Below are 25,831 nucleotides of genomic sequence, written 5' to 3'. Positions count from 1 at the left end.
TGTGCGCGCGTGTGTGCGCGTGTGTGTGTGCGCGTGTCACTGTGGAATGTGTCTTTGCAGTGTGCATCTCTCTAGTATGTGTGTGTGTGTGTCGATGTCTGTGTGTCGCTGTGGAATGTGTCTTTGCAGTGTGCATCTCTGTAGTATGTGTGCGTGTGTGTGTGTGTGTATCCCTGTGGCATGTGTATCTCTGTTTTTTTTCTGCGTTTAGGTGTTTGGGACAGCATACGCCTCGCATTCAGTTGTGTTCACAAATCGCCCACGTTTCTGAAGTGTGATCTTCCCAGAGTCTGGAGTTTGCCATCAAGAACTAAGACAGGGCTTCTCAGCCCTTCTCCCAAGATCCCAGAGAAAATGACTCTACCTTCCTACTTTCACCGGAAAATTGTTTTTACCGTTGAGCCGTATAAAACACATCCTTGATTCGTAGCTCCAGGTGAAATATGAATGCATGTTCAACAGTGTCAGGGGTAAGGCACAGTCAGTAGACTTATAGCACAACTCCATCATTTTTTAAAGGTGATTTCACTTACTGACTGAACTTCCCCAAAGTTTTTTTTCAGGACTCTTCTTTTTTTAGAAGTACAGCGATTTGGAACAACAGACACGGGCGAAAGAAATAATTGTGCCAGTCTTTATTTTTAAAATAAAATCAGCACACTAATTGATTCAGACTCTGGCACATTAACGTAATATTTCCACAGGGGGAAAAGCACAGAAATATATTTAGCGGAGGGCTCCAGTATAACAGCATTTACTGCAGCTGAGCTCCCTTTTGCTTAATCAAGCCCAGCATTATAGAAAGTACTACTTCAGCCTTTTCAAGTTGTTTGTCAGCTTTTCAACAGATCTTAAGGAACCTGTAAAATCTCATCAGTGCCTTAAAATGACCTTTGCAGGAGCAGATAACTCGCAGTGCCTCGGTGAAGGCATTATTTAGCCTGGATGAGGCCCCCTTCACTTCTAAAGTAGCTCAGAAGGAAGGAGCACTCAAGGACTTGAGCTAATGGACAGCCTGAAGAGGATACGGAGGACAGAGATGGGAGAAAAGGGAAGAGAAACGGCGTGAGAGTGGGAGAGCAACAAAGAGGAAAAAAAGAGGGGGGTGGGAGGAGGAGTGAGATAGGGAGCTCAGACTGTAAATAAAGTGCTTTCCGCGAGAGATAAAAACCTCACTCCTCCCTGGTGCGTAGTGGTTTGATCCACTCCAGGTTTTACCAGCAGCAGGCTGGGGCGGAGAAGGTACTCCTGGACATCGCAAAGCCGAAGCCGATGTGTATGGACCGGCTCAAGAGGGGCGGTCTTAATTGTGCTGCTTAAAGCGGAGCTGCAGTTCCAATATTTCTCAGACCGGTCATTGGATCTCGATAACAAAAAATAAATGAATTGAAATCAATCCCCAGATTTTGGACTTTGCGAAAGCACCGTAGGGTCACCGTTGTTGTCGCAAACCCCTGGTCTCACCCCGGGCAAGAGAGAGAGTTGCCGCAAACTGAAACGAGCAGCCCTTCCTGCTCGCTAGTCACTGGAAAGGCTCTCTCTCCACCTGCCCTTTCCTCTCCACCACTGCTGCGGCTCTCTGGGCCCCAACCTGCGCCTGCGTGCCAGTACCCGCCTCCCAATCCTCGCGCCCTTCCCGATGGCTGGGTCATCATTACACACGGAGCTTGAGACACCCACAGATTACCGTTTACAGGTATTCCTGGTCATTGTACTGGATTACTCTTCAAGAGAAATCCTTTGCACGGGTAGCTTTCAAATGTAATGGGTTACGTTTTAAACTTAATCCTTGTAATTAGTCATTACTTTTCAAATGTAGCTCGCTTTATAAAATAATCATTTACCTGTAACTGCAACAGATTACTTTTTAAAAGTAATCCTAGTAACTGTAAGGGATTACTCATTCCATTTGAAATGTAGCTCACTTTTTATAAAATAACCCTTTACCCACATAACCTGTAACTGTAACGGATTAACAGTAACTTCCCCCAGATCTATACTACAGTACGAGGAGCTCAGTGACTCCTCCCCCCACTGGCTTGTCAGGATGTGCTCCCAGAGACCTGTGGACGTCGGAGGCAGAAATAAATCCATCCGCAACTTGCTCTGCAGAAAGTGAGCCCTGCAAACAAACGCAGAAACACAAGCAATAATATTTATGTTTCTGGGGCTGACAGGGTAGGTATTGGACCTTTCTAGTTGTCTGGGGGCACAGCACTGCGTTGGCGTTCAACACTGGAAGGTTACATTAGACCCCTACTAATTAAAGTGAAACGGGAGGGGGGGGGGGGCGGTCCTGTTGCCTAGCAACAAAATAATGACTAAGCAGGTTAGCTTTGTAAGAAGAGAAGATCACTTTATTGGCCCTGTACAATTTCTTGCATTAGGAATTTGTCTTTTCGCAGACCCCAGCTTGCTCTCCATGAGACACCCAGGCAGAGAGAGAAGCTGGGGGTCAGAGCGCAGGGTCGGTCATTGTACTGTTGGGGTGAAGGGTCTTGCTCAGGGGCCCAAGGGAGTAGGATTCCTCTGCCGGCCTGCTTGGATTTGAACTGGCAACCTTCCAGCCACAGGCACAGATCCTGAGCCACAGAGCCACCGCTCCGCTCATGTAAAAATAATTTCCTATGACCCGAGTCAGAGACCGAGGGAGGAGGGGGTTGTTGGAGACTGACAGGAGGAGAGGGTGGCTGGGCAGGAGAGAGGGAGAAAGGGACAGGGGGAGAGGGAGAGAGAAATGATGAAAGCCGATGGAAAAAGAGACAGAAAGAGGAACTTAGGAGAGATAGGAAGTTGAGAGGGAGAGGAGAAAGAAAGGAGTGGGGGTGGAAAGGAGAGAGAGAGATCATGTGAAGGAAAGATTGAGAGAAAAGGGTGGAGAGCGATCAAGAAAGAGGAGAAAACTACCACTATATATAAATGCACGATGGGAAATCACCTGCACTTAAACTTACACTTTTACCACTGCTTCTTCTAAATTTTATTTCCAGCACTCATCGACTGCGTAACTGCAAGCAGACATATAAAGCATGAGAACAGCAATACTAAGGATGGTAAGGAATAACCTACATTTACATGGAAATTTCAGTGTAAAACATGGTATACTGTAACTGTGCAAAACAGGGCAGTTTTCCTAAGGTCAAATTTCATCAGGATTAAATAGTTCCAGAGCTTGAATTAACCATGTATCCCCCCTAGAAGTTCAGTAAGAATTGATCCAGGTTTGCTTTTGTTTCTCTCTAAATCCCACAGAAACAAATCCATCCAAACCCCTTCATGCATATCGCAGCAGCAAGATATCCCAGCACCGTCCCTCCCAATCCCCTTTCATGTTGTTCCAGTCCATTCCCATTCCATCCAATCCCCGTTCACTTGATCCCAATCCGCCCCATCTCTCTGCGTTCCTTTCAGTCCAGCGTATCCCCTCCAGTCCAAACTCCTCATTCCAAGCCTTTCATTTCATTTTAGGAGAGCCAACCCAGCTCATAGTCACAATCCTTGGATCCACACAGGAGGACATCCATCTATCCATCCATTTTCTAATCGCTTCATCGAATTTAGGGTCGCAGGGGAGCTGGAGACAACATGACACAGTCCCCTCCTTATGATTACAGCCCATCCCATCCCATTCCATTGCATTTCATGCCCTGTGTTCCACTCCAAGGCTTTCATCCAGCCAAGATTCCAGTAGTTTAACTAATCCTTAAAAAGTGTCCAACGCCGCTCTTTCATATCTCCCCCAACACTGGACTATTCAAGATGAATATCCAAGAGAACCATCTCAACTCGCCATCGCAATCCCGATATCAGTGCAGGAACATGCCTACACACTTGCACACAAATATGGTGCCATCAGGCCACCTCCCTGACCGAGGCGGCCCTCACTGACTATACGGACGTCTCATGGGTAGCCCCTGGCCTGCCACCTGGGGGCGCTGTTGGGCGGCGGGCAGAGGAATCGCAGTCAGCACTTCTAAGGAAGCACAACAGCCTGCCCTCAAGCCTTTCACAAGCCTCAGAAACCAGCGAAACCTCTAAAAACAGCCAAAGCTGAAGTACCCCTTCTTCTGTCTGTAATGTTGTCAGTTTTGCACAAAGTGTGTTTCATATAAAATGCCACATTGCAGTGAAATAAAATACTGGGGCTTCATTTTATTTCCTGCTGTATGCGTGGACTGTATAATCCACTGTAATGTATTGACGCACCCAGTCGCCACAGTGCTGTGATTCTGAAATGCAATGGCTTAGTTCCACAGTCCACCCCCTACACACACACTTCCATCACCCCTCCCCAGTGCTGTAATCCTCTTAAGAGAACTTTAAACCCTCATTACAGAACGATCCTGGGATTCACGTCTGCTCTGCATAACACCACAGTACCACAGACAGCAGGGCAGGGAGGGGGGGGGGCAGAGTTCCAAGGAAACAGGGCAGTCCAGTGGAACAAACAGCAGCAGGTTACAGGACACTTCTCCATCAAGCTGTGCCAAAGCAGGAACCCTGCAAGTTAATCCGGGCAGGCGCATGACCCTGGCCTGTGCGCAGGTGTCACAGAGACAAGAATCCAGGCCAGGTCTTTCTACACGTGCAGAACTACTTATCCGCAGAGCAGGAACAATACAACCACTGGGGGGAGACTGATCGGTCTGTCCTTCTGTCCACTCAACCATGCATCTCTGCCGGGTTGGGACTCCCCTCTTCCTAGCGGTAACGCCGCACATCATAAGCGGGACCTGTAGGATCAGCGGCAATGGACACGCGGAGCAGGGAGAAAGAGGCGAACGGAGATTTTTCCACTAAGGAGCAAACGTCTCTCCTCCTCACAGAGACAGCAAGAAGCGAGGCACACAGTAACTCCAGCAGCAGCGAGGGGTACAGCATTATAAAGTGCCCACCGTGAAGCAGTCATTAGGCGGAGAGCTGGCACGCGCCGGCGTCTTGTTCTCTCTCCCTCGGAGTCTGCCGAGCTATTTGTCTCCGGCATTCCCCAAGGTCCCCGTAATCATCCCGGATAGCAGTAAACAGGGAATGCTTTGCCGCTGGTAATGATACCTGGCAATCTCAGGTGATAATGTGCAGTCTGGCTCTGAGACAGCGGGACACCTAGAACGACTGTGACATGAACATCCAGCCATTGAGGTTAATTTCACGCCTGAAGCTTTAAGCATGCTGACATTTGGGGTGACACATCCCACCTCCACTGCGGTGTCGCTGTTCTTCTCCGTTTTTCAAACCAGTTGACTTTTCCTCCGCGCCGGTCCTCGGCGGTACTTTACCGCTGTCGGATTTGACTACACCGGACTGAGAAACCGTGGCCTACATGGGTCAGTGCCCATGAGCGTAGTGGTGAAACCCCACTGCAAGTGCTGACCGCCATCAGTCATGGACTCCTGGGCCACCCGAGCCGTGACCAGCCAGGGAGGCGGGGCGAACCGTGAGAGGAGGGTGGTGAAACCCCCCAGAACCCAGAGCAAAACAGAGGAGAAGTCGAAAACGACTGTAACAGCGTCCACGCTAATGTGGTTGCTCCTTGGCTGCAACCCTAAGCCAAACTGTGTCCCATTATGGGACGTCCCACAACTGGGCTGGCCCACTTCGGGTGCCCAAAGCCTCTCATCTCTAGCTCCGGGCTTTGCTGCGCCCCGAAAACTCTGCTGCCATGGCCATCCGTGGCAAACGGGTCTCTGGAGCGGTTCCGGACCAAGCGCGTGCAGTTCCGTCCCCTTTGCAAGCTTTCCACTGAGGAACAGCAGGCCGGGGCTGTCAGGATGCAGGGGGCCGAGAGGCTATGGCAAGACGGGCGTCTCCACTTATTCCCGGATCTCCGCGCCACCGGGACCTGATCTCCAATCGTGTCAAACGCGTGAAGATCAGCGGCTCACCAAGCGCGATTCACGCGCACCAGCAGCCCGGCCAACCTGCCAGACAGCCTTTCGCACGTATTGCCCGGACGTCTCCTCGTGCATGAAAACCCCATGTGCCCCAACCAACTCCTCCCACCCTCTCTGAAAGTTGCGGAGATGATGCGCCGATTCGGGGAGGACGCAGGAAAGACTGGGGAGTACAGCGTGTGTGAGCAGTCGACGTGCACTACTGTATGTTTGTGGTGCAAGCCAATGGTGACAGCAAACTCCTGTAGACGCACTGCAGACCCCGATGTAAATGTTAGTACAGCAGATTGTCTTACCTGAGGTGCTTCGAAAACGATCCCTCCAAGGGTCTCAGTGGAATCTCACTTGGATTTCCTTCATGAAATCCGTCTCGGTTGTTTCTCCGTCCCCTCTTCTCCCCGGTTAGATTTCCAAACCAGAGTTTGTTTGTTTTTTAAATCCTGGCTTCAGCACTCCTCCTCCTCTCGACGGTTATTCCCAGATCCGATCTGCGGATTCCGAAAGGCTCCGGTCGGGAATCTGGGCTCCGCTGTGCATAACCCTTATGTGATCCAGTTGCATCGGGGTGCGTTTCTTCCCCAAATGGAGGAATCCCTTATGTCAGCCAGTCGCGTGGAACAGATCCTGAAGAAAATAAGGAAAAAGGAAGTTAAAAAAAAAAGATTGAGACAAGTTCAAAATCCGTAAACGCAACTTTGTTTGCACTTGTACAAAGAGTTTTTTACCCAAATCCAGGGTTCTTTCCTGTTCCACTTATTAATTACCGCGGCTCACTGCTGACAACGCGCGCGGCTCCCTCTCCACGACGGCACGGATTTTGGCGCCAACATTTTCGTGTCGCTCCGCGCGGCTGGCGGCACAGACGGAATCGGGGGGTTCGGCCCCGAAGTCTCAACGCAGAGCCAGAAGCTGCCGATTCCGCCTGGTGCTCCTTCCCGCAGAGAGACGCCAACCCCGCCGCGCGCGCCCCCCGCAACCACCACGCTCCGCCGCCCAGACCACCGCCCTCGACACCCGGCCTGCGAGGCCTGACCCGCCCTGGCTCACAGCTGAGCTCTTTAGCTTGTAGGGCACGCTTGTGAGCCCCGAAATACGATTTGTGGCGATATTTCCCCTGGGGAGGGCACAGTAACCACTCTCCCAACTCCAGAGGACTCTGGGGGTCATTCCAGACCAAGAAGTTCCTGCATGAAGACAAGAGTGTGGATAGAAAAGCGCTGTCTAGGTATGAGGATTGTTTCGAGGCCTGAACTGTCTCCAAGTGACAAAGTGGGATGGAGCAGAAGACGCCTTTACCCATTTTCCAAGTGCCTGTGGGGGGGGGGGGGTCAGGGGTCAGTGGTACCTCGCTCCTTTGCCATATTCCAGGGGAGGAAGAAGGATCCCCTTCTCTCATGTTTTTGTAATCATGGGGTGAACCCAAAGTACGGGTCAGGATTTAGGGCCCCGGGAGACTGGCCTTCCGTCTGCGTCTGGCGGGTAAGTCGACCCCCGGGACGAGAGCAGAGAGGAGACGAGCAGATGGAGACAGAGGCGTGAGCGCGGGGGCCTGGCAACAGAAGATGAAAATGATGTTTCGATCGGGCGCGGGCCGAGGATCGATGGAGCGTAGCCCCGCGCCTGGGCTTTAAGGGAGAGGAAGGAGAGGGAGGCCGAGCCGGGAGAAGACCGAGGAAGGAGCCAGAGGAAAAGCAAGAGAGAGTGGGAGGGAGAGTGTGCAGTCGCACACAGTTGTCCCTGGCAACCACCTCTCTCTCCTAGGCTCTGTCATGTACATAAACAGACTCATATTTATATTGGCACTCTCTAGCAAGAAATCTCACCCCTCCTTGTCCTCTGTCTGGTATAGTTAATCCGGCAGAGACCGACCACACTGCTACATGCTTCTACGGTCTACCTGGCTGTCACCCTGAAACTCTGGGCCAGAGAGGGGGGGGGGGGGGGGGAGTGAGTGGGGCAGTAGTCAAGTCCCAGTGCAGCCTGACTATACTGTTTAACACCTATTCGGAGGATTAAGAAAAGCTGTTTAGAGGTACTGGCACTGCAGATATTAACAGACCCAGGACTGCATCAGCTGCTGCTTAGTCTTGAACTGCAGTGCCTTGCTTTTAAGCGGCGCGTGCACAGAGGGGGTTCTCAGAAACGCAACTGGTGATTTTAATCTCCCGGGCTCTAAAAACTAAGCACAACTTCACCATTTTCCTCACAGCTGTACCTCGTGAACATGAGCTGTACAGTACTGTCCGCGAACGTGCCTTAGTTTGATAAAAATATCAACTTTTACCGTTCGCCCGTCACAGCTGCATCACACTATTGCTTTTCTGACGAGATCCAACACATTTCTCAACGTTTCATTTCCGGGAGCATCCGATAACCAAAACTTTAATTCTTTGCTTTTTTAAGCCATCTTTTCAGTGTAGGTGACTTCTAAGCGGAGCTCCTCAAGCAGATATATGCATTTGGATCCCTACTTTTCTCTGACTCGCACCAAACCAGTACACATCAATTTGGCTTGTATCAGGGCTGCAAGGAAGCCATTGGGCTACGTTCAGCAATGGAGGATTCCAACCTGGTTCCCAAATCCCATTAATCTCTGGAGCCTGTCCTGTCCCATTAATCTCTCTGGAGACTTGGAGCCTGTCCTGGAAGCACAGGGCGCTACTACACCCAAGACGGGACACCAGTCCACTGCAGGACTCCCACACACTCGGGAACAGCGGGGCTAGAACACAGGACCAAGCACGCACCCCATTCTGGAGTCGAACCCAGGACCCCGCGGCTATGCCACGGCGACACTGACCGCCTCGCGTTCCCGAACAGTACTTTGAAATAGTCATTTTAAAACTAACAGCGATGTGTTCTGATTCACTGTTGCATCAGAAAAATAAATAGAAAACTAAACCACACTCTTCCCACAGGATGTCAACACGTCCCTGAAATATAATTAAACAGAAAATAATATATTTCAGATATATTTTCCTAATACATTTAAACACATTTGCTTTGTCCAGAGGTTCTATTTTTTTCAGGAGTGGTGTTATCTATGTATCTCATCCAGCATGTTCTCCAGGGGCACTTTTCTTTCTGCGTCTCATCAGTGTGGGTCAGCAGAAAACATGTCACAAAAAGCTTTCCTTCCTTCCACTCAATTACATTCCGGGAACACATCCCCTCTCTCCGACTCTCTTCCCCAGATCATCAAAGGCCCTCCTGGCATTTTTTTTTTTCCTGTGGGCCGTTTGTGCCAGATGGCGTCGAGAGACCAGGAGATTACTGACTTAGGGATAAACGCAGGAGGTGGGGGGGGGTTAGGTTCGGGGGACACTAAATTCACTAGAGCAACAAGGAGAGGATCCACGCCCACAGACAAAAGGAGAGTGGATCATCCCGAGCGGGCTGGGAGCTCCGAGACACGACTCTGAATGAATAATCCCACAGCAGCAGTGAGGATCCGAGGAAGGATTTGGGGGTTCACCTCCTCCATGAGTCCACGACACCCCCCCCCACCAGCGAGCCTACAGTTTGCAGCTACCCCCTTACCTAGCCTTCTAACTCCCCAACCCCAACCCCTGTGCTTCACCTAGTCAGGACTCTGGTCAGTTCTGCCCTCTCTGCTTCTCCCAGCATTCCCTCCAGCTGAACCCTTTGCAGAACCCCTGCGCTGAAGTCAAGCTGTGTTGCCTCATCAGTCTCATGTGCTTCCAGGAGAGGGATTAGTGATGGCAAACCACTCCAGTGCCCAAGCAACGCGTCACCTGGCAACTCGGCCTCGGCGTTTCCTGGGGTGCTGGCGACAATACGCTTACCGCATCGCCCCGCTCCTGCGATAAGCTGGCTGTTTCAGGGAATGGGAATTACAGAGACTGCTGGGGCGAACTGCGCAATGACTACTGGAGCTCCAGTGTGCATCCCGAGCTGAAGGGGGTTCTGCAGCAGCTCGGGCTGGCCGGCTGGGCCAGGGCTTGAAATGGGACTCGGCCGATGTTCTGCTGCTCAGCCACTAGGCTCCCAGCATCCTTTACTGTGATGACAACCCTTCTGCCACGACGCGACACGACCCCCCTGACTTCGCCTTCCTCCCTTTTCAGTTTTGAAGCTGCACTTTCTAGTACTTCAATTTGGGCTCCGTGATGTGACATTGCGTGCCTGGCAGCTGATATCACCAGCGCTGCCCTCCGACACTACAGATCAGATCACAGGACCTTGCTCATCTCTGCCTTCTGGGAAGTGTGCTTGCCTATCGTACAGTTACCCTTCATCTTCGGCACTGCCCTTGGACAGCATCTGACTTATCCTGTGATTAATTAGGCCGCTCCACTTCAGATTACACTTGGCAACATGTTTTTAGTTCATAATGAGTTCATAATTTGCTAATGAATCCAATTTCACTGTACGGAGCCTTGAATAATAGTGTCTGCCAATTAAATTAGTAATATTTAAAATAATAGTGTTTCACATCGGTGTTTTTTTTATGTTTACTTGCTGTACCACTTGCCTGGGGGATTTATTGCATGAAAGGTGCTACTTAAAATTAACATCTGACATCTATATTTCTGTGCCGCACAGAAATATTCATGTCAGGTTCTTTAATATGCAGCCCGGTCTCATACTACCAATGAAGACATCATCTTACAATCTCAAAAGGCCACCATTGAAATTCCTAACACAGCTGAACGCAAACGGGGCCAGAATCACTAATCGAGCAAGGAAGTTGACCTCTGTTTCACTTAGTTTTATGTCTTGCTTTAATGATTAATATACCTGTTACATTTTTCATCTGTTGCAGAGCAAACAATGAGTCTCTGGCTGTAACTTCCAGGCTGTAGTGTCCCAGTCCAGGGTGAGCCCCTACAGGCTGGAGATCCAGGATAAACTCAAGAGTCCTGGGGTAAGAATCTGGAGGCTGTCCACAAACCATCCCAGAATCAAGAGGTGGGACAGAGCCCCCAGCGAGGATTTCAGTGAACCGATGGACACTTTGTAACAGTGGTCCCCAGTCCTAGTCCTGGTGACCCACTCACGCCTGCTGGTTTTTGCTCCAGCAGAGCCCTCAGTGACCCAATCAAACCCTTTATTGGCATCATAATCTTATGTAAATTGTGTGTTCCCAGCTTATAAACATGTTGGATCTTGAACCATTGTGTTTTGGAAGTGAAATAAAATCCCAAGGCCATTTCCAGATGACCACAGCCCTGTCCAAGCGCCTGAGGCCTTTAGCTCTGAAGCTGAAACCCTGAGCTTCTGCGGGGTGCATTGTAACTGGAGACCCTACTGCCCTGCATTTAATTTGAGGTGATCCCCTGGGTAGCTTTTAGCACAAATTGCAATACAAGAAAACAATATTTTATCCTGCTGTGGCAGGAGCACTGTACATCTCTGATTTCTCTTTGCTGTGTCACCATGCCTTCAATGTGATTTACTGTACTGGATCATGGAAATACCCTGTGCATGTAACATAATATCATAGACTACAGTTTTATACAGTATAAACACTACAAAAAAGTAACAATTCTTTAAAACATGTTAACCTACATTTGAATTGGCATTATACTGTATGATGGCATTTTCAATTAAACGAATATTTGGGATTCTAATGTTCATATTTAAAACAAATCACTACTTATCTTTAACCGTCTTGAAGGAGTTTGGGTTTTTGATTCAGTGCTGTGATTTTAATACAGTACAATGGAGAGAGGCTGTTTTTTTTTTTTTTGGTCATTTATTCTCCCATGTTTTCTGCACCTCCCAGCCCCCGTCCCACTTCCAAAAATAAAAGAGGCTTGTAAGAAAATGTCCCACCTGGAGGGGGAGGGAAGAGCGACAAGAAGTTTATTTCCTGGTGCTCTCATTTCCTCACACCTGCTGTAGAAGATACCAGATCTGCTTGCGGGGTGAACTGAGGTCTCTAAACGAGTCAGTTGCTTATTTAATGATTGCACGGGGTCAGTTCTAATTGACCCTTCATTTGTATGCAGTGTTCGAAGGCTAAGCATCTTCCACAGGATTGCATTAAATGATCATTACGGCTAGATAATGAGAAATAAGAACAGGCTCCTTCTGCAAAAGACTGGGATTCTCCAGAGCTGCCTTCATGCTCATTCTTGCCTGGGAGTCTCCAGGCAGGTCAGCCATTTGCTGTAACAGTGTCTTGACTGTGGAGCCCTGTGCAAGTCCCACCACCCACGTTCGGCTTCATGCACAAGCTTTGCCACCAGGCTGCTTGTTCGGCCTATTCTGCAATATGCCGGTTACATCCAGCAGCATGTGTCATTAGGCACTGGCAAAGAAAAAGCCTTCTGCGTGGGGTCAAAGGTCATGCCAAGCAGAAGTCAAAGGTCATGGATAACTACAGGTCCACTACAAGTCTGTCCGGGGACAAACCTTCGCTCTCACGCCAGGGAGAACATGACTTAGAGAAGTATGACACTGGCAATAAAAAGTAAACGTTTTTTTTTAAGTGCTGAAAATGGTGCAGTAGTTCACATGCTGGTGTGGGCTAAACCGAGCCACCGTCCCGAGCTGAGGAGCTCACTGCTTTTGAAATTAGAATAATTATATCAATCACGGCATATGAACACACACCATCGATTAGAAAAGTTGTTTGAGTGACACTCCTCAATCAATCGAAATATGGCACAATGTTAATGTTGGATTTGAGTGGGGTGGGCTCATGAGACCTACAAAAACATAGACAGCACAAAGCTAGGGGTTGGGGTGAAAGACACTGGTGGCCCCTGGGCAAACATCATGGGCTGCACACACACACACACACACACACACACACACACACACACACACACACACACACACACAGCAGCACAGTTCTCTCGGCAGAAAGGGACGCTCTTTCACAAGCACAGGCTGGCCGCTGTCATGTCAGCGACTTCACAGCGAGACATCGGAAGACCCCTCCCCCCCTCCTTCATGACAAATCTTTAAATATTCATCTCTTCCTGCGTTCGGGGCCAAGCCTGTGAGCTAAGACTGCATTAACAGGAATGATCCTGGAGTGTGAACACAGCTCCTGCCACACCACAGTGAGCACAGCCCAGGCACAACACCGAGCACGAGCAGGTTCCACGTTTCATCCTGCATCTCCTTCTCCGTTCCCACCTCTCTCTCTCCCAGTATGACCTAGCTGCCCCCTCTCACTCATAGCCCTAAGAAAATGTCCACACTGCCTTCCTGTTTCTTCCTCTGTCTCTCACACAGGTCCAATCTCCTCCGTCTCAATATCGTCAGACATACCTGCTGGTCCACACTGTGTCTCTCACTCCTCTGTCTCAGTATCACCAGAAATACCTGCTGGTCAACATTGTGTATCAATATCATCAGACATACGTGCTGGTCCACACTGCGTCTCTCACTCCTCTGTCTCAGTATCGTCAGACATACCTGCTGGTCCGCACTGCACCTCTTACTCCTGTGTCTCAGTAATGTCAGACAACTGCCAACTGCTGGCCCACATTTCCCACATTCACTCATTTTTGGCACCAGCCTCCAGAAGTCTTGTACCCTGCAAGCGTCGAGTGCTTACAACAGAGTTCAATTTCCTTTTCCTTACCTATTCAGTTCCCAGTGATTTCACAGGGACTGCGTGCTGTTCTGCCTGGGGAGATGTTTAAGAGTTAGCCAAGCATGAGCTAAAAGCTCCCTAAGCTCTCTCCCTCCCTCTCTCTCCTCAACCCCTCCCCATCGCTCTGTTTCTCTCACTGCTTCATGCCTCTCTCCTCTCCCATCAGGCTCTTCTCTCCCTTCCTCCCAAGCTCTTCCTGTGCCCCTGTTGTCTTCCTCCCCCTCCCCCTCATTCTCCTGATCGCTCCCTCGTCTCGCTCCCCCATCCAGATTTCGAAAGGGGTTCAGACAACAGAAGTCTGAGTCAGTCTTTCCCAAGCACATAAACAACAAATCGCACAGATCAAGACGAGTGGGATGAATAGTTTTTGCCCTGCATATTGGGAAAGAACCATCCTTCCTGACACAACGTGACCTCCCCCTATGAACGCCCTTCTGCTGTTATTTCTGCAGCTGCCCCGGACCCTGGAACTCAGCTGGGTAGACGGCTTGTGGTTCTCTGCAGCTCTTTAGGCCACAATGGGGCTTGAGGAGAGAGAGAGAGAGTTCGAACATCATCTAGGGATGACTAATGAAGCAATACTGGTAGTAGCCAAGAGCAAGAGGGCAAAGGCTAAGAGAGAGTCGAGTTGCACTGGTCCTGGACTGGGACCCTGGCCGTGATCTCTAGGCTGTAGGGGCTCATCCTGGACTGGGACCCTGGCTGTGATCTCTGGGCTGTAGGGACTCATCCTGGACTGGGACCCTGGCTGTGATCTCCAGGCTAGTGGCCATATCCCCATATTTGACATTTACATCAGTGGAAGGTAGATTTTCCAGAAAAGCCGACCCTTCCTTGAGTCCAGTCTCTGTCAGTGTTATGAGGCAGGAAAGAAGTGTCAGGAAAGAAGAAATGTCGAGGAAGAGATTGTGACAGAGAGAGAGAGAAGAAAGGGGTGACTTCATATGAATTTTGCACACATCTCTCTTTACCTCTTTTACTTTAAACATATACCCTAATCCATGTCAGAATAAGCAGCTTAGCCATTATACCTCATTAAAGCTAATGAGCTCAGCGAAGGTTTTGGCAGGGGATTGTTACATTGTTGCTTTGGTAGCTAGAGGGGTGCCACGCTATCTCCAGAGCTAAGCACATTAATCCCAGTTTAACTGGATTTATCTTCTGGGGGTTTTCGCCTTTACAGCGCTTTTTTTTTTCTTCAAGATGCGTCATCATCGCTTCGTTCCACTTTGGGGTCTTAGCAAGGTTCTCTTCAACGCCTAACCTGAGAGCCACCACCTGGGCGTAGAAACCCAGCTTGTTCTCTCCACAGAAAGGAAACCACCGCACAGACCAGTGTGTGGGCTGGCTTGGCACCAGCAGACGTAAGCAATCTTGTCCAGACGGAATTAGGTCTTTAAAGTGTCAGTAGTTTATTTTTTCTTGTTCCCACTTACATCATTTCGCCTTACTGTGATCCTGCAGGACCGGTTACTGGGAGGGTTTACGTGCATCTAAGCATGTGCTGAATACAAGGCTGCTGTAGCTGCAAAGCCGTGTCACTCAGGTCCTAAAAAATAAAGGATAAATCCTATAGCTCCTACTCTGGCCTCCTTACACTGGCTACCCATGACATGGTAGGAAGGAAATGCAGGATGAGTTTAGTGGTTACCTTCAATGTATTGAATGACTTGTCTCCATCCAACCACAGACACTGTATTTCATAATTATAGCTTCAGAGAGTTTATAGGCTTAACCCCGGACAATATATTTGGAAAACAGACAAGGCTGAACGATCCTAGTTGCCAGCCCATCCATCTGTGGTGGGAATGATGAGCAGTCGCGTCCACGAGTTACGAGCCGATATCAATCTTGGCTCTTTTTTGATCTGGCTTTTAGATGTCGTTTCAGATCTTCCCACGTCTCACTGAACGCGAGAGCGAGCTGCAGTGAGAAAGGGGCAGAAGGGTGGGCAGCTTACAGCCCCCCTGTTCGGAAGTGAGCCAGACCTGGGGGGGCTCCCGGAAGAGCAGGCTGACAGAAGCCTTTTATCACAGCAGTCGCAGGTCAATAACTCCCCCGGAACCGCGGGGTCGCCCGGCGCAGCCGACAGCAGCGTGGGGCGAGGACCGCAGATGGACCGCCGCGGCGCCGATTAAGAGTCAACGGCCGGCGCCGCCCTGTAGGGGGCACTGCACTCCCCCTGCTTCTACAGAAATGACCGTTTTCCCCATAGCCAACAGGCTACGGGAGATTCACAATGCCAAGAACACAAAAACACAAAAAAAAGACACAAACAGAACCCTCATCTATAACATCATTGCTCGTTACCACAACCCCTGTTGCTAATATGTTGCTATAACATTTGAATGTACTGTATTTGGTTATTCCAGCTCCATATTGGAACCATGACATCTGCTGTATTTTTCCTACAACCTCTTTTTGTAACATGACAGCTCTGCTATACCCTTGTTATAGCCCCTTGGTGGAAATGGTCTGTTATACAGATACTGAAGATGTTGAAGTCAGTGGTGAGGAGCTTCTACCTTTGGCATTATGACTCAACACCAGTAAGTCAAAAACCTGCATATAAGGAGTCAAGGTGGTAGAAACAAGAGAAACATGGCTAGTCTATTGCAATTTTGCCTTGCTCAACTGGAGTTAACGGCAGTAAAGGGCTTTGAAAGGAAAGGCTTATTAAAATGTGGGGTAAAAAGGATTAATACACGACAGTGGATTAATTAAATTGCCACGAAAAATAAACAAGACATGAATTTGTCTTGAAATTGCAAGACAGAAAAAAAGACAGTCGGGAGATTTTGCATTTAAATCTGGAAAAAAAAATTGATACAAAAGCTTGCCGTGCTGGCTAAATTAAATTATAACCTCTTTTGCGACCCACTGCAGCCTTCATTATCATTTAGTCATTTTACTGAATGTGCAGTCCAGGAATTTCCATACAATTCATAAACTTGGCATGGAAGCAGAAACGTTGCTATATATTGTACTGCGAATTCATACAGCCTTCAGCTTTGTTATGGTTTAAAACGTATAAAAAAGGATGTAACCTAAACCAAGCAAGAGCCTTTTGATCATATTTCAGTGTGTATGCAGTATCCCTAGGCAGTTTCTGAAAGGTGCATTAGAAGTTCCTACACCCATCCAACACAGCTGAGATCAGAGACTGGCCATCGATCCGTGTGGGCGCGGTCTGCGATGCCGATTTTGTGAATGGGCTCTCTTTCCCCCTGAGTGTGCGTGCTCGCCATTCAGATGAGGAGCTGAGCAGAGCTCGTGACTACTTGTTAGATTCCATGGTATTATTCTGAGGATTTGGGGTATGAAATCTGGCTAAATCCCAATCTGGGCTTCCTGTCTGCCATGACCTATATTCACCTCCCCCCCCCTCGGTAATCTTGCACAGTAATTCCTTGATGAGGAATTACTGAAAAGTTACTGTTTCAGACTGCCTGCGACGTCCAAGATGAAAGATCTGAAATCCTCACTCCAACAGCCACGGAGTATTCCGTTTTTATTTCCCCTCTCTCGTGAGCTCTTCATCACTTCAATGGACCAATTGGTTGCTTAATTAAGAGAGCCTAACATTTTCCGAATCTCTCCTCTTTAAAGCTACCTATGAAATCTGGAATATAATTCTTCATAATGCCCCTTAATGGGTGCTGAAGGGAGTCTTCTCCTACCAGGAAAGCCTTTTGGAAATATCGAGTGTGAAATCGCTATGTAAATGGAGGTTTTTCTTATTTATTGAATCATTAGGAAAATCCGACATGGGCAAGGAGGAGTTTAATTTGCATGCAACACAGCTGCAATGTCATGACAGGCAAACACAGAGTAAGGATGCAAATAAGTTCCATTGCACGGCAGATTACTCCATTTCCTTGTCTTATTACACAAGATGCAGGCATCACCAAGGTTGAAATACTCTGCTTTGTTCATAAGTGAGCATATGTATGCACAGCCATGCACGGCAGTTAAAATAATAAAAAAAAACTAGAATTTTTATTTATCTTTCAGCGGCGCCTGGTACAGCCCGTACAAGCAGCCCTGCAGCTCGGACAGTGGGTCCCAACTGCTCTCCGATTGGCGTCCAGTTCCCCATCTCTGAACTTTGAATCTATCATAAGATACAATATCTCGGCAGGAAAGCTCGGCATTATCGCACTACCACGACAAAAAAAAAAAAAAGATCACCAAGTAATGCATTTCGCAATACCTCCAAGCAAGAAACACGAGACTTGAAAAATTACCTGCAATCACAGAATCATCGCACCTCAAGATACGCCTCAAATTCATTTGAAACGGCAGATTAGTTGGAATAGGCCTTACGGGAAATGGCAAGGGGATTCCCTAACTCAGGTGCAGAGTTGACAAGCTCTGCTTCATAGGCCTAGGGGCTTTGAGCTGTATTCCTTGGAGACTGACAGTCAAACAGCAAGCATGCTCCACTTGAGTTCAAAATCTGATAAATAAAGCTCCCTGAGACCAGGGATCTCAGCCCATCAAAGGATATCCATCCTAGATGCATTGAAATTGATTATTATTTGCCAAAATAACACCACCTCACAGCAAAATCTTTCAGTACCAATACTTCCATCTCGGTGGCGTTCCGCAGTGTGATTTTCAATTAATTTATAAACACGTCAACCTTCCCGTCTGGAGAAATAACATTTCAAGCAGCTGATGTGAGCTGACAGTTACCGGTCTGGCTGAAAACAATGTTTATGCACCGGGTCTCGAACCTGGGGAACAGTGGGCAATACAGGGCAAAGTGGCAGTAACATTCACAGTCAGACTGCTGTGTCCCAATACTTTATACTGCTTGAAGTGCAGTTCCCCAGGTGAGCATGTGCAAATAGTTCATATAACTAGATTATAACTGTAAACTCTTATAATTGTGCTATGTAAACATGGTGCAGAAATGACCCACAGTAGTAGTAGGCAGCCTGACTGAGCCTACCAGAGAGTATGCTGGATAAAAAGTGGATAAAAACCTGGCAATTCCAGAAAGAGATATGGACATGAGGGGCCGACATGAAACCACAATGCCTACAAAGCTCGTCCATGCTTAGTTGGAGATGGAGCGCTGAAAGGGACTGTGGGCTCTGTACAAGGATAAAGGAGGAGCTCCTAGGAAGAGGTTTTTCCTACAGAGGACTGGAGGCTCACGAGACAGGGAAAAGAGACTGCAGCACATAGTAGGGCCTGGAGTGACTCTTATTGTACAAACCCAGCCCCTTGCAACCTCTTGCACAGTAAATGGACTGCAGAGGCAATTGTCCTTTTTAAGAACTTTTTGATAAAAGATTTGATGTCCGTTAGAGTGTGTACTCATTGTATGATTAATTTATAAAATGTGCAATAAAGTTTATTTTGAATTTTTTTTTTTTAAATGCAGCTGGTTGGAAAGGCATGGCTTGATGCGTTTTTCCTCCAGACACGAGTGACCTTTTCGCGAGATTAAGATCGAGGGCCTTCGGAAAGCAAGTCTTCCATCTATACTAGATGGAAGCACCGCCTCACAACTGGGGGAGAGGGGCGGGGGGGAGGGGAGAGCGGAGATCTCGCCCTTTAATTGGTCCAGATGGCATGAAGCAAGCAAGCAGCCAACTGACTCTGGCTGTATCCCCTCACAGCTCAGCTTAATTGGGCCAGCATCAGAGAGAAATGCCAAAGGTACCTTTAGCTACCCGAGTGGGCATCGTGTTGGTTTTGCGAGTCGTTCATGCCCCACAGAGTGGAAAAAACCTGAAATACGGTTTGTTAAACACGAGATAAAGACCGATTCGCAGGAGGCAGCTGCGCATTGCGTTCCTCTCCGCAGATTATCGCCCTGGCAGTTGCCACAGCTGTCTCTGAAGCTAACGCCATCACAGCCTGCTTTTTCGGTCGCGGCGGAGGGGGAGGGGGGGTATCTGGTTTTCAGCTCCAGACTGACCTTCGAGATCCCTTCGGAACCGCGAGAGGCGCAGAGCGGTCAACAAGTGCCAGTTGGGCAGTTCGTTTTTGGTCAAGTCTCAAAACTCCAAGCGCTGTGGTTGTTAAATGACTGTGATTGGTGGGGGGGGGGTGCTATTTAAGAACCCCCAACCCCAAGGGACTCAGAGTGCCGGCTGTGTCCCTGCAGACCAGGCACTGCCAGGGCTACATCAACAGCCAGCTGTGATAGAAATTCCCCAGATGTGTGGAAAGCTCAGCACCACTACAGCCGGGAATACTGTACTTCAACATCTCAATGGATTGACTGACTGATCTATAACTAAGTAGAAAAGGCCGTTTCTTACAAAACCTACATCTCGGAAGATGTCACCATTGCAGGACAACTGAATTTTACGATACGTGGGTTATGGAACTTTAAGAAAAGGCAACCGCCTCTATATACAGTAGTTAAGATTTTACTTTACTTTTGACTAAATGTACAAAGCAAGCAGCCCAGGACAGCTGTTTTGCCCTTATAAGAGCTGTGTTACCAGTATGGCATAGCTGGGCTTTGCCCACTGAAAACGATTTATTGAATTCTTATAAGGAAGGTCTTTCAAAATGACAGGGATTTTTAAAGCAAGCAGAGGTTGGAAGGAATTATTATTAAAATTAACTCGGGCCATTTCACAACATTTGAAAGCAGGACAGTCTAAAGAGTCTTCTAATTTTTCTTTGTGCATATTTAGTCATTGTAAAGAGTAGCTGCTTCAGGAGCAGAAGAAAATAGCTTCATTACAGAGTGCTGTTTTCTTACTATTGTGAAATGCTAAGAGCTAATTAATATACTGTACAGTATCTGCATCCCTTGTCAAATCTGAGTTCAGGTCAAAGAAGTAACACAGCTAGGCCTGACAAAGCAGAGAAATGAAGTGGGAGCAGATTGGAGTATCAGGAAGAATTCACACAGATGGGTAGCCAGGATCATCATACAAAATCCATTCATTTTCCAACCTCTAACACCCTGGATGGGACACCAGTCCACCACAGGGGATATACAAGACACACACACACACACACACACACACACACACACACACGGTCAATTATCCCAGAAGTCAATTAACCCAGTATGTCTTTGGCCTGTGGGAGCAAACCCACTCGAACACCAGCAGAACATGCAAACTCCACGAAAATAGTACCCCAGACCTCAGCACTGCAAGGCAACAAATGCCACCCACTTCTTCCCCCTGTATCGTGCATAACGTACAATCCAAAACCACTTTCCCTATGAACCCAAAGGCTTGCTGGAATGTTCATAGCAGAAAGATGACTTAACAGCTATGTTATCTAAACAGAGGTCGCAACATATGGAGAAATGTTCTATTTATCAGCATCCCCTTCTGCTTGTTACTTTCAGTGACACAGCCTCTCTGCTTTTGTTGGTTTACCTACCGTTTAGTCACATCTCTGCAGACAGCAAATTTGTGTGTGTGTGTGTCGCCCTCGGGCCTGCGTTTTAATTATGGCGATCACAGATGAAGAGGCAGAGAGAAGCGTGCCCAGGGGCAAGCAAAATTGATCTCTCTGGTTGGCGTTCTCTTGCTTGTCAAATCACCAGCAAATGATTAAAAAAGTGCCTCTGGCAGGCAGACACTGCAATTGGCAGATGGCTCCCCCTGTATTTGGATGTGGGGGGGGAGATGTGGCTGAGAAAGAGAGGGTGAGGCATAGGAAGAGAGAGAGGAAGGCAGAGGTCAGAGCTGAGACTTTGGGTGGGGAGCGACAGAAAGAGAAGGAGACTGCGCACTTTCTTCGGAGAGGAAAGGGGAGGCAGAGTGGGATAGTGACTGGAGTCCGTGTGCCCGTTCAGCATTCACAAAGATGGCCCACAAGTCGGGGACTGCACAGGCCAGGAAATCAGCAGGTGTCAACCAGCATGTCTGGCAAAGTATATTACACAGCCGAGCAGTCTGCCAGTGTATCAGACACTGTCACTATCACTATGCCATAGTGACCACAAAAGTGACAAATGCCCTCACTCTTGCTATTATCATTCTCACTGGCACTGTCTGTCTTGCTGTCACCATCGCAGTTTCTGTCACTGACCTGATTACTTGCACGGTCGCCATCATTCATGGTGCCCACCACTTGTTGTATCTGACACTGTAACTGTGACCGTGACTAACACGGTGTCACTACACTGTGACTATCATTGCTTGCACTGCCTCGATCACTCCCACTCTCCCTGTTAATATTACTGCCACTTTTTCTACTGCTATCCCCCCTTCACTGTAACAGTCTCCGTCCTTTCAAATGTCACTGTTACTGTCTCTATCACTGTCCTTCTCACCACAATGATCATTGTCACTCATGGTCACCATCAGTGTTACAATATCACTCAATAGTAGTGTCAATGTTACTATCATTATTACAGATGTGATCATTCTCCCTCTCACTGTTACCATCATAATCAGTTATTTTTAGTGTCAATACCAGTGTCACCACTGCTTTTTCGCTGTCACTAACACGATCACCATCGCTCTACATCAGTCATTCTTACTATCATCGTCACTATTACAATATGAAAATGTGTAAACGCCACTGTGACCAGTACTATCACTATTACCATAGCTTTCACTATTACAATATCTGTCACTATCAGCGTCAACACCCCATTACTCGGTTTTTATCACTATCACGGTGGTTTTCACCATTACATAATCAGTCACTATCACTGTAAACCTAATTGTGACCATTACTCTATCACCATCACCGTCATCGCGATAGCTTTCATTACAATACTATTCGTCACTAGTCGCATCAATATCCCTTTCAGTGTTACCGTCCCGTCACTAACACTCTCAGATGTAACGTCTTTGTCATCGTGATCACTATTACAGTCACCTGCACTACTATGGCAGACAGTGTGAAGGTCAACAGGATTATTTTCCATTCGAGGATTCCAGAACGGTGAACAAATTAAAACCCCAAAAAGGAAATTCCTCTCCAAATTCTGACGCTCTGACCCTCCATACAGTACATGTAAGAATGTTTAAAACAAACATATCTACTTTTTTACAACTTAACGGCTCGTTAAGAATTCACACACAGATCTGCATGTCATCAGCCCCCCGTTGATTAATTACGATAATTAAGGTAATTAAGAGCCTCCCTACAGGAAGGATAATCAGATGTCATTTACCACCGAACGGGGAGTGACTGCAGGGTAAACAGAAGGGAAAAAAATATCCAATTAATTAATTAACACATTTGAAATAAATGAATTGTGATGGCAAAAGTCGAGTTATGTTAGTTGCGCTTGAGAAAGTTTGTACTTCGCGCATGTACCGGGTGTTTCTTAAGGTGTTTTTCTACTGTATCGGTTAAAAAAGCAATACACTGTGTTAGAGACAAACTTTGTTTCTTACCAAAGAAAACAATGATCAAATATTTCTAACGTTTAATAAAAGTTAAAATAACGAATTTTCAATATCTGGTAGTACAGAATCTGTAAGTGAGTGCTCCCTGAGAATAATTAGAGCCCAGCGTAATTTTAGACTGTGATTTTATCATATAAAACCGTGCGCCTCTACGTGCCTTCCGAGCTGTTGCAGGAAGGAGCACTTCCTGTAACCAAATAAGGGCAAAGGGAGAGGCCACGCCTTCATCGTGACCCTACATTCCGTAGCCAATCATATTCACGCAATATTAAACGCTATTGCCTCGGGGATTTTGATTGGTCCATCAAACCCCTGGAGGAAGTACTCTTGGCTCTCACCAGACGATGGTGCTTTCCTATTGGTTGTGAGTAACGTATAGTAATAGTTACTGCTCGACTTTCAATCGACGGATTTAAGGCTAGTGACATCGTCGGTAAACAGGAGTAGGTATACCGTTTCGTTTAGCGACACAACGAATTTGAGCCTTCCGAGCTGTGTTTTGCCACTCCATAACGCCGTAATTGAACGTTGTAAATCGGTCTGATAAAGCTTTAGTATTATTTCTCCGGTTGTCATCAGACAATAAAATGATAGTGTACGAGACAAAATAAAAAATAAAGCTTTCGTTCAAGGTTGACAGTCTTGATAAATAACTTAGGCCCTCACCGTGCTCGGCAAGAAGTTGTAATTCAGCCCATTTGTAGCTCAAAGCGCAACCAAATCGCAACGGCGTTAGAATGAATGAGCGTAAATTCCGAATGCGTTTCAATAGCGGATTATTTTAAGACAAGTTAGAAATGTCTTACGAAAACGATTTTTCGAAATTAAGACTTTAGATCTGTAGGGGAGTTTGAGAGAACTTGGGCTTTTATGTGGATAAATACTAAATCTGTGTGAGGGAACAGTACTGTGGCGACAATGCCATGGTGCGCCTGTTTAATGGCGTATTGCCGTATGGCGTGTGTGTAACGGCTCCGTTGGACTGATTCGGGGCGCCAAAACTGGTCCCTCACGATTGGCTGAGACGGCGTGGGTTGGTTGCCATGGGGACCGCACTTAAGTTGCCGAGCCCGGGCGCGGGAGCGCGCTCGAGAAGAGCTCAGTCCTGCCGAGATCGCGCTGTTGCTGTAAATTAAGTACGGTATATGCCGATAAGGCTGCAACACCTGAAGTCCTTCTCGAATTATTCTTTGAATCTTAAAACGTTACAAATTGATATAACATGTAATAGTATTCTTCCCTTCTCTTCTCCTCCCCCCGACACAGTAAGGACATAAGAGCTGTGTTCTCCCTCAACAAGAGGTTTCACCTGTCTGAAAGGCAGATTGCTGAAGGTCCCAGAGAGCACAAAAGCGAAGGAGGAAAGAAGGTGCCTGCAGAGATGGTAAGGCTGATCACAACACTGGATGTTCTCGCAGCTTGAGCCACCGAGTGCGAGAGAGACTTCAGCTCAGTGAGCAATATCCTGCCGCCCAGCAGAAAGTCCCTTGCAATCCCTAGAGTGAGTAATCTGCTTTCCCCTCCAGTCACAACGGTCCGCTTCTAACTCTGTTTCAGCTAGGCCCAAGCTTGGCGCCTACAGGAAAGACAGGCTGCCAACTATTAAGGTTATAGAGAGAGGGAGCATAATGAAGAGCTGGGCTAGAAGAGCATCTGTTCCCTCCTTTCATGGAAGGCAGACACATTTTTATTAGTAAAATGTATGTTTTTTTTCCCAGATTCAATTTGAAGCATTCACTTCTGACCACTGTAAGCCTATGTAGCACAGATGCTGCCACTTATTATTGATCAGATCAAACTGTATACTGTAGGTACCTTGTTAATTTGGATATCTTTTTTGTGGATTACCAGAATGTAACAGTTAGAAAGTCTAAAAATTGTCTTCTCAATACATATCCATATTTAGTGGAATTTAACACCTTTTTGAACTCTTAATTACTTTTGGCTGCCTGTGAGCGAGTTTCCCCAGTCATTTCAATCACTGATGTCTAGTTTGACAGGACCAATATTAGATAAGGGTAAAAACATTTCTACAGCATTTGGTCTAGAACTTGTGTTCCTTCAGAATTTGCAAACCTCAGGCCAAAAAAAAAACCCACTAAATACAGCAATTCCGTCATAGATTAACAGACTTAATCCTTTTCCCTGTGCTGTAAGTGAGTGTACAGTTGAGATAAAACTTATTTTCCCCTCTCCCTTTTTAATTTGGAATTTTTTTTATATAAACCCTCACTCCCCCCCAACGCACTCAGCTCCTCGAATATGAAATTACTAATTGTTACAGGAAGACCTGACTGACTGTTGATTTTGATTCCACTGTAGAATGAATGGGTCCCATGCAGGCCTTCCTCTAAAATGGACATTCCTCTGTCACACCACCTACTGTATACCACAGCACCCTGCTGCAGGGTGCTGTGGCCATCACTGATGAAATAGCGTTAAACCCACAATACCAAGTAGCTGGCACTATTTTTATTGAAGCCACAATCTAGCAAGTGATAGAACCCCATAAGTCATCAGTTTTTCCCAAGACTTGGAGCATGTGAATTGTGAGCAGTTTGATTGTTGGTGGATTCAAGTCAGGTAGGTTTAGCTTCAGGCTGTTGCCATTTGCATAGCAGTTATGAAATACTGTCAATAACAACATGTAGGAAAAATCTTTTCCAACCTGGGTCCATAAAATAAAAATATATTAAGAGCTATTTGGACAGCCACAAGGGAAAAAAAAAATGTTCATTACCCAAGACTGAAGAGAGAATTAGTAGTAGGCATTCTGTTGACTGTTATGCTGGAGTATTTCTAAAACAAAAGACTGGAGTGCAAAAAAAGGTTACAAAAATCTAATTATTAAAAAGAACAATTAAGATTGCAATTAACCCGAGTAATGAAGTGCTTGAACAAAAGCCAAAAGATGCAAGGAGACCCGGGACCAAGAGACGTATTTCTTCTCATTTGTTTCCAGCTGATGGAAAACCTGGCTGTGCTCAGCAACGTGCTGGTTTACA

General features: G+C 47.3%; 1 protein-coding gene and 1 long non-coding RNA gene across 7 annotated transcripts in view; one reads left to right on the top strand and one right to left on the bottom strand.

The window, feature by feature from the left end:
* The window catches only part of LOC102690345 (protein phosphatase 1 regulatory subunit 29), a 125,298-nt gene that overhangs the window by 78,368 nt on the left and 21,099 nt on the right, over positions 1–25,831 (bottom strand). For all 5 annotated transcript variants that reach the window (XR_011191310.1, XR_011191311.1, XM_015359533.2 and 2 more), the window contains exon 2: positions 6,188–6,515. The gene's annotated coding sequence lies outside the window, so the exon portion shown is untranslated. The remainder of the gene's footprint in view (positions 1–6,187; positions 6,516–25,831) is intronic.
* Positions 23,138–25,831, top strand: part of LOC107078867 (uncharacterized) — a 42,816-nt gene continuing 40,122 nt past the window's right edge. For both annotated transcript variants that reach the window (XR_001479823.2, XR_011191312.1), the window contains exons 1-2: positions 23,138–23,269; positions 24,093–24,327. This is a non-coding gene — a long non-coding RNA (uncharacterized lncRNA). The remainder of the gene's footprint in view (positions 23,270–24,092; positions 24,328–25,831) is intronic.

Source organism: Lepisosteus oculatus, chromosome 12 (genome assembly GCF_040954835.1).
Source record: "Lepisosteus oculatus isolate fLepOcu1 chromosome 12, fLepOcu1.hap2, whole genome shotgun sequence".
Classification (NCBI taxonomy): domain Eukaryota; kingdom Metazoa; phylum Chordata; class Actinopteri; order Semionotiformes; family Lepisosteidae; genus Lepisosteus; species Lepisosteus oculatus.
This window is presented reverse-complemented; position numbering and strand designations above follow the sequence as displayed.